The following is a 13,234-nucleotide window of genomic DNA, read 5'->3' on the forward strand; positions in this document are numbered from 1 at the left end:
GAACTGCAAACTTAGTACAATGTAAACTATATTACAGATGTGAATCCGAAGCAGAAAACTGTTGATATTAATAATCCCTTCAAAAGAAATTGACCTTGTGCACTAAATGGATTCCTCGTATCAATTTATATAATTTAAATAAATTGCATATGCCACTATTATCAGCAAGTGTTCAATGAAGCTGTAAAGTCATGCTCTTTTCACTTATTAATTACTCCATGAATTACCTTTTCTACAACAATTTAAAGAAAATAAGCTTAGTTTTGAGCAGCTTTTCTGATCTATACCGCTGGTATTCTCCATCTATGAATGTCAACTATATTTTTCTTTATCAGTCCAATACCTTTGCCACTGAGCATACGTTTATAACCCAATTAATATCCTTTGCTTTACTATTTCTTACAATCTTTTACAAATAGGACTAAACAACCAAGGCTTTGATGAGTCTTTTTTTTAACATGAGCCAGACTATTAAAGTAAAAATGTCTAAAATATTTAAAGAAAAGAAATTTGAAATCACACACTTCAATGAACGCACTAAGCTTAGAAAAGTATAATAAAATTGATTGGTTAGAACATCTTTAGGATTTTGTTACTGTACTGTCCATATGAAGGCTTATAAAAGTGTTACATAAAACACACGTGTTCAATTCCTCCCTTTACTTTCCATTTGTGAAGAATGCAGGGTCTTCATATTTCACATCCCTTACACCCCCCAGAAATCCTCTTGACTTATGCCCTTTATTAACCCCCTACCGCGTTTGAATGCTCATGTACGTCCTGTAAGGGGAAGTATGAAGCGGTCTCATGAGTTGCTCAATGGAGCAAACACCCGTCGCTAACACATTTAATCGCCACTGGCCGCATGACGTCATCGGGGAGCTGCAATCCATTGTCATGACATACTCGGGTCACACAAAGACCCGAGGCTGTATTGTTTTAGGATATCTACTACACTGTGTGATTTGCACATTGTATCGCCGCATAACAAAATGTCCAATCTATTAAAATATAATAAAGTTTTTTCCCGGCTTTTAAACCTGTAAGTTGGTTGTTTTCCTTTAAAGGACACCTGTCATCAGGTCTGTGTCACTAGTCCTGTCACCTCTACCTGTTGGAGCAGCTCACAAGGATCCCATCCCAGCCTTTATCTAGTTATTTCATACATTATTCATTGTAAAATCATCTATTTTTTATCATGTAAATGAGGCTGGTCACATGGTCAGAGGCAGTGATGTCACCCCTGTTAGCCCTCCCCTCTCCTCCCCCTGCTCATGTCTGTGTGTAATGTATAGTAAAGCATGGCTAGTGTGTGTGCTGCATCTGCTGACATGCTGCATCCTCCTAATATACAGGTGAGAGACACAGACATCAGCTACACATGAATCTGACATGTTCTGCTGTAACATGGCTGCCTGGAGCTGCTGTATCTCTCCTATACACACACACATGCACACACAGGCTGCAGGGGGCGTGGCCACCAGCACCAGGAAGCACATCATTATACAGCCTCACATCATTATACAGGCTGTCAGTCATGCACTGGGGGTGTGGCTGTGCCTCCCACTCATGAATAAAGTGGACAGCTTGAATATGCTAATGCTTCATTGGACATTTCACAGGTCATTTGCATACAGCTTTAGGACCTCATTGCTTAGGTTTACAGGCATGTAGAGGGACAATGAAGGGATAGAGGCAATGCTCTCTAATAGCAGTTTATGAAAATATATTTAGTCTAGGAGGTTATTTTGCATGACAGGTTCTCTTTAAGGTAAAAAATGAGCCATGCCCTTAAGGGGCTAAACTGTCAGCTCGTGTTTTATTATTTTTTTTGCTATTCCCATTGTAGAACTTCTATTTAATTGGTGAAATAAGTGGATTGAAGCTTCAATCCCCTTTTTCTTGCAACTTTCTGGGACTCTATGTTTGTCTGTGCAATGGTAGAAGAACATAATGGAACTTGCAAGCTCTTCCTTATTTTCCTTTATTGAGTTTTAATGACGTAACATGGTTCATGAATGTGTCTTAAATAAGAACTTACAAGAACTTACAGATTCTTCTTGAGTATACATGTCCAGTAACAATAGCATGTCACAATACGAGAAACCTCTCAAGACAGCAAAATGTAACATATTTTTTAAACAAAGTAAAATCCCTTTTAGTTTTATATATAGTACTGTATTGCAAGTATAATTCATTGAGGGGTCACCAAATTTATGTACAGCTTTGTAGAATTATATAACATTAAATATTGCAGCATCAATTGAATCCATTTAAATGTGAACCTCTTCATCCTTACGTTTTTTGATCACACCCTAAAACTATGTGCACCATTTTTTACCCACAAGAGGACTCCCATTGTAAGCTTACAATGGAGGGTTGCCAAATATTCCACTGCATTTCCTCCACCCTGAAAGTATTAGAATGCTTAAACAGTGGCAATGATTTGCTAGTTCTGATTTTCAGTGTGGCTACCTAGTGAAGTAACGTTCCATTTATGGATAGTTATATAATTGACGGATGACATACAGTGATATTGGTCCTGTGTAGGATATTATGGTGTCTTGCGAGTGTATATTCTTTACGACTGCCGATAGGATTAAATATTGTACTTTACTATGCTTACTATTGACCTTAAAGTAAAACTGTAAAGTATAAAAACTTTTGCCTAATTCTGCACTAATCAAAAATAAGCATTCTCTAATTTACTCAAATTAGCTACATGTATCTGCAGCTAGTAGAGGTTTTACCTTGCCCCCAGGCTAATCTCCATTTGCCACGCTTCCTGGTAACCATGGGAAACTGTATAGAACAGCTAGAGATGAGAGTCAGTAGTAGAGGAAATAGCTTGGGATCCAGATTCCCTTTGATATCACTGATTGAATTGTCAATGGAGTTGTCATTGGTACATTGTCAGAAAAGCTCCTTCCAAAGGTTGGCTCTGAAATGATTTAGATACAATCCAGGAATTGCCCCAGGATTTTGGCGCCGATCCGATTGTGGCGCATCGGCGCCGGCATGCACACGACGGAAATCGGGGGGGGGGGGGGTTCCGAACAAAAACCCGAAGGAATCGGAAAAACCGCCGCATTTAAAACAAAAAATGTGTTGCGAAAATTACACTTACCTTCACTAGGTATTGGCCGGTGAATTTCAGGGCATTCCAGCACGCCTCCGGGGAACTTCAGTGCAGCAGCGCCACCTGGTGGACGGCGGAGGAACTACCTTAGTGGATCCCGGCCGGACCCGAATCCACCGCAGAGTACGCACCGCTGGATCGCGAATGGGCCGGGTGAGTAAATCTGCCCCATAGTATTTAATTATATCTGGTTACATATGCTACATTAATTATTGTTTAAAAGAATGGTAAGTAAATGAAAAGTCAGACCTATTTATTACATATAGTTATGTGAACATGGTGGCTCAGTTGTTAGCACTGCAGCCATGCAACTCTGGGTTCCTGGGTTCAAGTCCAATCCAGGTAAACATCTGCAAAGAGTTTGTATGTTCTCTCTGTGCTTGCGTGGGTTTCATCCGGGTACTCCGGTTTCCTCTCACACTCCAAAACATACTGGTAGGTTAAATTAGATTTTGAGCCCCATGGGGACAGGGACTTATTTGATAAACTCTGTGTGGCGCTGCGTAATCTGTATGTGCTATATAAAGGAATTATTATTTACCGGTTTACAATTCTTTTTACAAGTTAAGTTTCAAATAGAACTATAAAAAAAACAAAAAAGGAAAATCTCTACTTTCTCTTACAACCTTTGTGTTTAAATATTCTGCACATCTGTTCTCTCCCAGACAAGTTTTATTACCTATATATTTTATGTAGCCATCAGTCCAGTTGGAAAAATATCAATAACAATTGTTTCAAGAGAGAACAGAACACAACATTATTTATTGACAAAATATTCATTTGTACATGCTGCAGAAAGTGGATGTCACATAACAAATTGCTACCTTCAATCTTGTCAAAGCAAGCATCTGCATTGATATGAAACAGAGCTTACAGTAAATTCCCGTTATAGTGTACGTCGAAGGGAAAAGACAGTAATGTAAAAATATTGATGTGTTTTGTAGGTTGCATAATGTTTGGCAAAACAGGATATCAAACAAATAATTGAAATATTTACAATTAGATATAAAGTGTGAATGTAACTTAGATATAAAATGTGAATACGATGTACAAATCCAAAGAAATATCTGTATTATATATTATGCAGGGACAGACGTGTTTCAAAAAGTGCACAAAAGTACAATTTGTATTTACATTCATGGAGTTGTAGACAGTAAAGGAAAATTGAATTTCTTGTGAATGTCACCCATATCTAGTGGAAGACATTTTTCATTGAATATACTTGAATCAAAGATTCTGATTGCCGCATAATTGCTTTGATGTGTAAACCTGCTGAAGTATTAAGGTCAGCCTAACTGTGTTAACATCAAGATAATGCTTATTCAACAGCTTGTTAACTGTAACTGCTATGTGACAGTCCATAACATATATTACTACTAGACATAAAATAATATCAGATGTATATTCAATGTTGGGCTATAGTGATGAGCGGACTCAAATTCTAAATTTCCGAATTTAAAAAAAATTACAGGTGTTAACAGTTTGAATGCTGCTGGCAAAAAAAGATTTACATGCTGGCAGCACTGTGCACTGCCTGTTTGGGGAGGTTCAGCGCTCCCGATGACATTGGGGTGTGAAAATCCTTCTCAAAATGGCGGTACCCACCGGAGCCAGCACACGCAGCCACAGCTGTTTAGATGCTGCTAGTGATGTTGCCAGCAACTTTTAAAGAATTAACATCTGTTATCAGAATGACCTTTGCAGTTTGGGTCCCCTAACCACTAGCTATCAATAAATCCATGGCTACTGTTCTTGATAGAGCTATACAAAATTCCCAGAAAGAATTGAGGAATTGTGAGGCGAAACCCCGGGTCATAGATGAATACTAATGGTGTGTGGTTTGGAATTTATGAATAAATTGTGAGTAGTACGGATAAATAAACAAGACATTGTTGTAAATGATAACAAACTGCACTATTTGTCGTATTACATCGAGAAGGATAAACTTTGTGAACTGGTTCCTTTCTGGAGGTGAAAAGGGAAAAACACATGGCTAATGCCCAATCTTTATAGTGTTACATTGAGATCTTCTCACAAATGGTCTGGAATCTCATCTGGTGAACAACTACCTTATTCCGAAAAGAGCTATAAACTGGAAAACAATAAATAGAGCTTCAACAACTTATGCATATGTGTTGATTTTTTCCTATGAGGACTGGTTTGTATGTGTTCTCCCTATTATGGAAACTTGTGCTGTATAGAATTAATATTTTTCTAGAACTGTAACAATGATACTAAATATTTTGAAACTAACTTCCACAATACTTTTATGGTTAAAAATAGCAGAAATTATAGATGAGGGGCAAATAAATTGGTACGACTGGAGTTTAATGATGTGAACTCTGTACTTTAAGCTTATTGTTGGATTTGCACATTTGTGAAAGGCAGGCATACATTATAGCAGGTATAACCTCCGGTCATTAGTAAACAAATTACCTGAAAATTTCAGGTAATTTCAAGTCCAATGTATAATCGAGCACTGTTAACCTAAGGAAAGGAAAAAAAATATCTCTTGGATACTGATCTAAGACATGTACCTGGGATCCTAAAGACATTGATACAAATTTGTAGGGTACAGTAGGGGTAAGGAAAATCGAAGTAAAAAATAATAAAATGAAGCTTTATAAATTGATTGTAAATTTGCATTAGAAGATATTGAAATGTTAAAATGTTATATTGAGTATACGAGCTTGTGTGTGGGACTTCAGTACCAAAATTACTTTATTGTTTGGCTTCACTTGAGAGGACAATATAGAAGTTATCACCTCATTTTTGGACTTTTATTATTCATGAACTGTAACTGAAATTGGTAAATAATTTTCCTTAATAGAGCCCCTAATACTGGAGACTCAACCATAGTTTTTAATGTACTCTATAACATTTATTATTTGCCATAAATATTTAACACAAACAATTTAGATCCAAAAACAAGGGACAACTATCTGAATTAATTTTGCCTCTCACTCTCTCAACTTTTCTATGGAGTATTTGAAACCTATATAAAATAATGTATTTCATAAATGGTATACTGAAAGTGTCATTTTCATATTAATGAAGTTTTAGAGTAGGAATGGAATAAAGATGTAAATAAAAACAATTGTAAATTAAGTTTTACATTATTATTTCAGAGATAACATTTTCTTAACTTAAATAACCTTAATATTTCAGGAATGATTTAAACAATGCATGATTTGACATGTTTCCCAAAAATAACATTAACATAAATATAAAAGCATGCTGCATCCTTTTTTGCTTTTGAAATATGTATACTACTAAAGGGACCTTGATTATGGGACCTGGAAATATAATATCACATATAGAAAAAGATAATGGATGCATTTCATCTGAAATTAGAAACATTATATCCCATATAGATAAAGAAAAAAGATACGCACAAGCTGTAACTGGAAACAATGCCAAAATAAAACAATAATATTAATGAATTCCCGCTTTTTGGAAACTTCAGGTCTGAGAAATACATGCATGATTCTATAGTTCTGATAAAAAGGGATATCCAAGAACTATATTTAAACCTAACATAGAGTTCCGGCAAATGAAATAAAAACCCTGATCAATTATAACAATGGCCATGGCGTCTGTACATGGGTGGTGGGGTCTGAGATGTTGGAAGGGGGGATGTCTCTATTTTCACACCGACTACTTGCTAGTCTCTGTATGTATTTGCATGTGAACTGGATGTTCTTAACTCCTTTGTTGTACACTGCAGCTTGCCACAGCACAATCAACTCTCCAAAAGTCAGTTTCTTCTTACACCAGAAAAGATTTTACTTAATACTGGGCCTTGTGCACATTGAACATATGAAAACATCCGTATATACATGTAGCATGCAACCCCATTTATTACAATGGGCAATATGGCTATCCATTTACATGGCCATATTTTTCACCTTACTGTACCATACTGTGAGTGAGACTATTATCGATCATGTCCTATTTTTGCTAGTATTCCCATTCTTTATGCCCCATAGAAGTCCGTATGTTGCCATATATACATGCAGTATTCAGGGAGACCAGAACCAGTGAGAAGCGCATTCTGTCACTCAATAGTCAGCCACCCATCATCAAAAGTTATGTTTTAACATGGTCTGTCCAGCTTTTACACCAGTTTATGTTTGAGATGGTAGGTGTTGCTCCCATTTACTGTGCCTCATCAGATATATCAAGTGCAATCCTCTGGATTTGAGCAACTTGCTTGTATATATGGTATTCACAGTGTGGAATAAACTTTTTATATTTTGTTAGATCCGAAATTTTAGCACACAGGAATGCCTTTTTTGTACTATTCAGGTCTTGTCAACTATATGATATACTATAATGGAAAGTGACAGCTATCTCCCAACTCTCATCGTGGCAACTGATCAGTGCCCTCCAACGATGTAATGTGGGGGCTCCCATTGCCACTTAAAGAAAGTGGCGAGTAAGCGCAACTTCAAAGTTATATTTGACTGCAGCACCTAACAGGTAAATGTTATGTTCAGTGCCAGCACCGACTGTAGCAATTCCTGGCAGGTGTTAGCCATTTAATACACCTGAAACCCACCACCCATGAGCCCTCACCATAAACTCTTGATGAGCCTCGACCCATTAATCTACATGGGCTGGGTCAAGTGATTTGCAAAACATTGAATTCCTGCCACCAGTTTCTCTGCCACCTTTTTGTTATCTCTAACAAATTATACAGACCTTTCTCCATTGTAATCTGTGGGCAAATCTGTGTCATAAAAACATGTGGATTACACATGAACACAGATTACAATACATAAAATTTGACTTTGTCCCCTGATATTGGTAAATTCCACAGACAAATTAATTTCTGTGATAAAGGGGGAGATTAATCATTAAGTTTATGAGGTAAAACTGTTCTAGTTTACCATGGAAACCAAACAGAGCTCAGCTTTAATTTTATAAACAGGGCAAAAAGAGGAGCAGATCCTGCCAGAGGGGGTACACACCTCCATTTCTTTTGGAGCCAGGGCTAGTTCCAGCTCCTAAATATAGTCCTCTGTTCCCTAAAATATTCCATAGTTTATCATCCCAAAGAGCCTCCTCATGTTTTTTTTTATATTAAGCCCCTTCATAGGCTGCCGGGGACTGAGAATAGTCCATTTACTCCCCTCTATCAGCTCTGGCCCCTGCACTTGCCCATGTATGCCCGGTGCCTGCGCTGGCCCTATTTAGAGTTAGCAGTGAAAGCCTTAAAAGCAGAGTCTACCTGAAAATGGATGCAAATGCATTATTTGGTAAATTTCACCACACCAGGATTTTTTCCCTCTCTCCACCATATGGAGAAGAATATTAAATACAGTAACTAGGAAATACAATGCAGGAAACTTTTTATTATTTTTATAAAAAATAGTTCTCTGAGTGCCAAATTCTCCCCTCTATGAAACCCCCCCCCCCCAGAAAACCTGAAGAATGAACTAGACTTATGCAAAAAACAAGCCCTCATACAGATCTGTACATGGAAAAATATAAAAGTTATGGATTTTTAAAAGAAGGTGAGCTAATTGGAAACATAAAAACTAGTAGAAAGCACATTTTTGTCGACCCAACATCATAAGAAATGATTTTTGCATTCTTTAGAGTATAAAAGTAGCAGTACAGTATCCTGTGCTCTCACTTTGTATGTTATGTGCTGTCCTCAGCCTTATGTATGCATGCTGGGTGTTTTTATTGCTTTCAAAGTAAATCAAGATTGTGGAGCCTCAGCACAATTAGTGTATGCTATAGATCACACTCAATAAATGTTTCACATGTACATTGCTGCTCTGTGCAATATGTTGATTCTGCATTTACTAGTGAAGCCATTTGTTATCTTTATCCCAGTACAAGCAGATAAGACACATTAAAGATCCTAAAATATGTTATACTAAGGAATATTAAGAGTTACAAGCATTTTCGATTGTAAATACTGTCTAAAATATTTATTAGAAATTGAGCCTCAGGTAAGCATTTTACATAGAGAGAAATTAACTTATAAGATCTATGTTCATTTTTTAAAATCAGAGTATTTAGTCACATTTCTGCAACTACTATGATAATGATCTAGTTCAGGTTTTCTGTTTTTTTATAGAGGGGAGAATTTGGCAGTTTACAGTGCATCAGAGAACTATATTAAAGAAAACAGTCGTAAATAAAAAAAAAATAAATAAAAAGGTACCTGTATTGTTAAAAAGAATGGTATGAAAATTAAAACAATGTTTTTGTGTTATACCTCTTCTTTTTATTATTTTGCTATACATTCATGTTTACATACCAGCAGTCTTGAAAAGAATAGTTTACAAATCATCTATACATGAGCCAAAGAGAAAAAGATAACCCCCCCCCTTTCTGAATTCCATGGTTTTACATTTTAGGGCATAATAAAAAAAATTAGGGTACTTTGGTGGTCTTTTAAATAGGTTTATATAATCCCAGCTGAACAACAACACACAACAAACTTCACGGTGTCAAAAATGTTTAAGCCATAGGTAAAATACCATATACACCCAACCACCACCACCTTGGATCCCAAGTAAGTTCTGTTTCACACAAATCTAAATTGATTCTAACTAGAGATGAGCGAGTATACTCGACCGAGCTTGATGCTCATTCGAGTATTAGCGTACTCGAAACAGCTTGTTGCTCGGACGAGTATTTAGCCTGCTCGATAATGAGCTTTCACTGTAAACACAGTGAAGAACAGTGAAGAACAGTGAAATTTAAGGATCATTTAAAAACCCATCATGCAAAATAACCCCCCTAAACTAAATCTATTTTCATAAACTGCCATTAGAAAGCATTGCCTCTATCCCTTAATTGTCCCTCTACATGCCTGCAAACCTAAGCAATGAGGTCCTAAAGCTGTATGCAAATGACCTGTGTCCAGCTTATTCATGAGTGGAAGGTACAGCCACACCCCCAGTGCTTGACTGACAGCCTGTATAATGATGTGAGGCTGTATAATGATGTGCTTCCTGGTGCTGGCGCCCCCTGCAGCCTGTGTGTGTGTGTGTGTATAGGAGAGATACAGCAGCTCCAGGCAGCCATGTTATAGCAGCTGATGTCTGTGTCTCTGTGTATTAGGAGGATGCAGCACACACACTAGCAATGCTTTACTATACATTACACACAGACATAAGCAGGGGGAGGAGAGGGAAGGGGTAACAGGAATGACATCACTGCCTCTGACCATGTGACCAGCCTAATTTACATAATAAAGAATAGATGATTTTATAATGATTAATGTATGAAATAACTAGATAAAGGCTGGGATGGATCCTTGTGAGCTGCCCCAACAGGTAGAGGTGACAGAAATAGTGACACAGACAGGTGTCCTTTAAGTGAAGAACACAGTGAACACAATGAACACAGTGAAGAACACATTGCAGATGTTTCCGTACATCTGCTAACTTATCAGAAGACATTAGTGCAGAACGGTGTTCTTCACAATAGTATGTGAAGAACAATATGTGTGAAGAATCTTTACACATATTGTTCATCACATACTATTGTGAAGAACACATTGCAGATGTTTAACACGGGTCATTCTCCTTTTTGAAGTTCCACAAATATTCCATTGATTAAAAAAAATGAAGAAACAGGACTGACTTCCTTATTTCTCAATAAAATGACACATTTTATTGGTCCCCTTGAAAAATGCTAGAGTCTCCCATTGACCTCAATGGGGTTCGTTATTCGAACATCATAATGCCCTGCGTGCATACATACTATACATGATGGTTTCAGTTATAATAATTTAGGAATTATGTAATTGACCCCTATTGTAGTGAAGCCAACTTTGACATTGTCACTGTAGAAGCCTGCTTGTACAGGCAGTCACCAGGTTACGTACAAGATAGGTTCTGGAGGTTTGTTCTTAAGTTGAATTTGTATGTAAGTCAGATGTGTATATTTTATAATTGTAACCCCAGCCAAAATTGTATTGGTCTCTGTGACAATTGGATTTTAAAACTTTTGTGGTTGTCATAAGGACCACGATTAACAATAAAGCTTAATTACAGACACCTTTCATAATTGTTACAGCTGTTAGCTGGTAGCCAAGGACTAAAGCACAGTAAATTACCAACATCCAGCGGTCCGTTTGTAACTAGGGGTCGTCAGTAAGTCGGGGAACACTTGTAATTATTAGGGACATTTGTGAAGCATAAATATTGATTATGCCACATTTTTCTTTGATCTATAAATCAAGATGGGGATTCTTACCTGTGACTTTCAGTGAGTAGGCCATCACCTATAGTTGAATTGGTTTCAGGATGCATAGAACCTCTCCTAAACACAACATTAATTTAATGAGAGGGGTCTGGTGTTTATTGCCCTAGCCTCTGCCTGTGTTTTTAGAATAGCAGAAAAATTTTAGAGTCTCTTTCTTATAATTTGAATCTTATGACCAGAGGAGGTTTAAAATGTCCGTTAAAAATCCCATTGACATGAATGTAAATGTTGTCATCCATTATGGTCAGATATACATTCACCACCATTTTATTAGGTACACCTGTCCAACTGCTCGTTAACACTTCATTTCCAATCAGCCAATCACATGGCGGCAACTCAGTGCATTTAGGCATGTAGACATGGTCAAGACAATCTCCTGCAGTTCAAACCGAGCATCAGTATGGGGAAGAAAGGTGATTTGAGTGCCTTTGAACGTGGCATGGTTGTTGGTGCCAGAAGGGCTGGTCTGAGTATTTCAGAAACTGCTGATGTAGTGGGATTTTCACGCACAACCGTCTCTAGGGTTTACAGAGAATGGTCCGAAAAATAAAAAACATCCAGTGAGCGGCAGTTCTGTGGGCGGAAATGCCTTGTTGATGCCAGAGGTCAGAGGAGAATGGGCAGACTGGTTCGAGCTGATAGAAAGGCAACAGTGACTCAAATCGCCACCCATTACAACCAAGGTAGGCAGAAGAGCATCTCTGAACGCACAGTACGTCGAACTTTGAGGCAGATGGGCTACAGCAGCAGAAGACCAGACCGGGTGGCACTCCTTTCAGCTAAGAACAGGAAACTGAGGCTACAATTTGCACAAGCTCATCGAAATTGGACAGTAAAAGATTGGAAAAACGTTGCCTGGTCTGATGAGTCTCAATTTCTGCTGCGACATTTGGATGGTAGGGTCAAAATTTGGCGTCAACAACATGAAAGCATGGATCCATCCTGCCTTGTATCAACGGTTCAGGCTGGTGGTGGTGGTGTCATGGTGTCTTGGCACTCTTTGGGCCCCTTGGTACCAATTGAGCATCGTTGCAACGCCACAGCCTACCTAAGTATTGTTGCAGACCATGTCCATCCCTTTATGACCACAATGTACCCAACATCTGATGGCTGTTTTCAGCAGGATAATGCGCCATGTCATAAAGCTGGAATCATCTCAGACTGGTTTCTTGAACATGACAATGAGTTCACTGTACTCAAATGGCCTCCACAGTCACCAGATCTCAATCCAATAGAGCATCTTTGGGATGTGGTGGAACGGGAGATTCGCATCATGGATGTGCAGCCGACAAATCTGTGGCAACTGTGTGATGCCATCATGTCAATATGGACCAAAATCTCTGAGGAATGCTTCCAGCACCTTGTTGAATCTATGCCACCAAGAATTGAGGCAGTTCTGAAGGCAAAAGGGGGTCCAACCCGTTACTAGCATGGTGTACCTAATAAAGTGGCCGGTGAGTGTATATTATGCATGCATTTTTTTTTTCAAATGGAAAAAAGTACTGCCACTGCCATCATTTTTTCCATCTAAAAAATGCATGCATAATGTACACCTGCCTAGACGGATGCTTTAGACTTTCATCTCCCTCCTCACATGATCATCTGACATGAGGACACTCCAGCACACTGGTTGGTATAGTTGACAACCCTACATGCCCACAGAAAACCGAATCTATGTGTAATATTTTCATATGTGCAATGCAGCAACTGTACCAAGAGTTCAGGAGCATCTATCCATGGCAGAGGATCTGCTTAGACAGGTTTGTTAAAGGAAACCTACCACTGCTAATGGTAGGTATTAGCTGTAAACACCGGGCACCAGCTCAGGGTGAGCTGGTGCCGGAGCTTACCGTTGCTAGT

Source organism: Engystomops pustulosus, chromosome 8, assembly GCF_040894005.1.
Source record: "Engystomops pustulosus chromosome 8, aEngPut4.maternal, whole genome shotgun sequence".
NCBI lineage: Eukaryota > Metazoa > Chordata > Amphibia > Anura > Leptodactylidae > Engystomops > Engystomops pustulosus.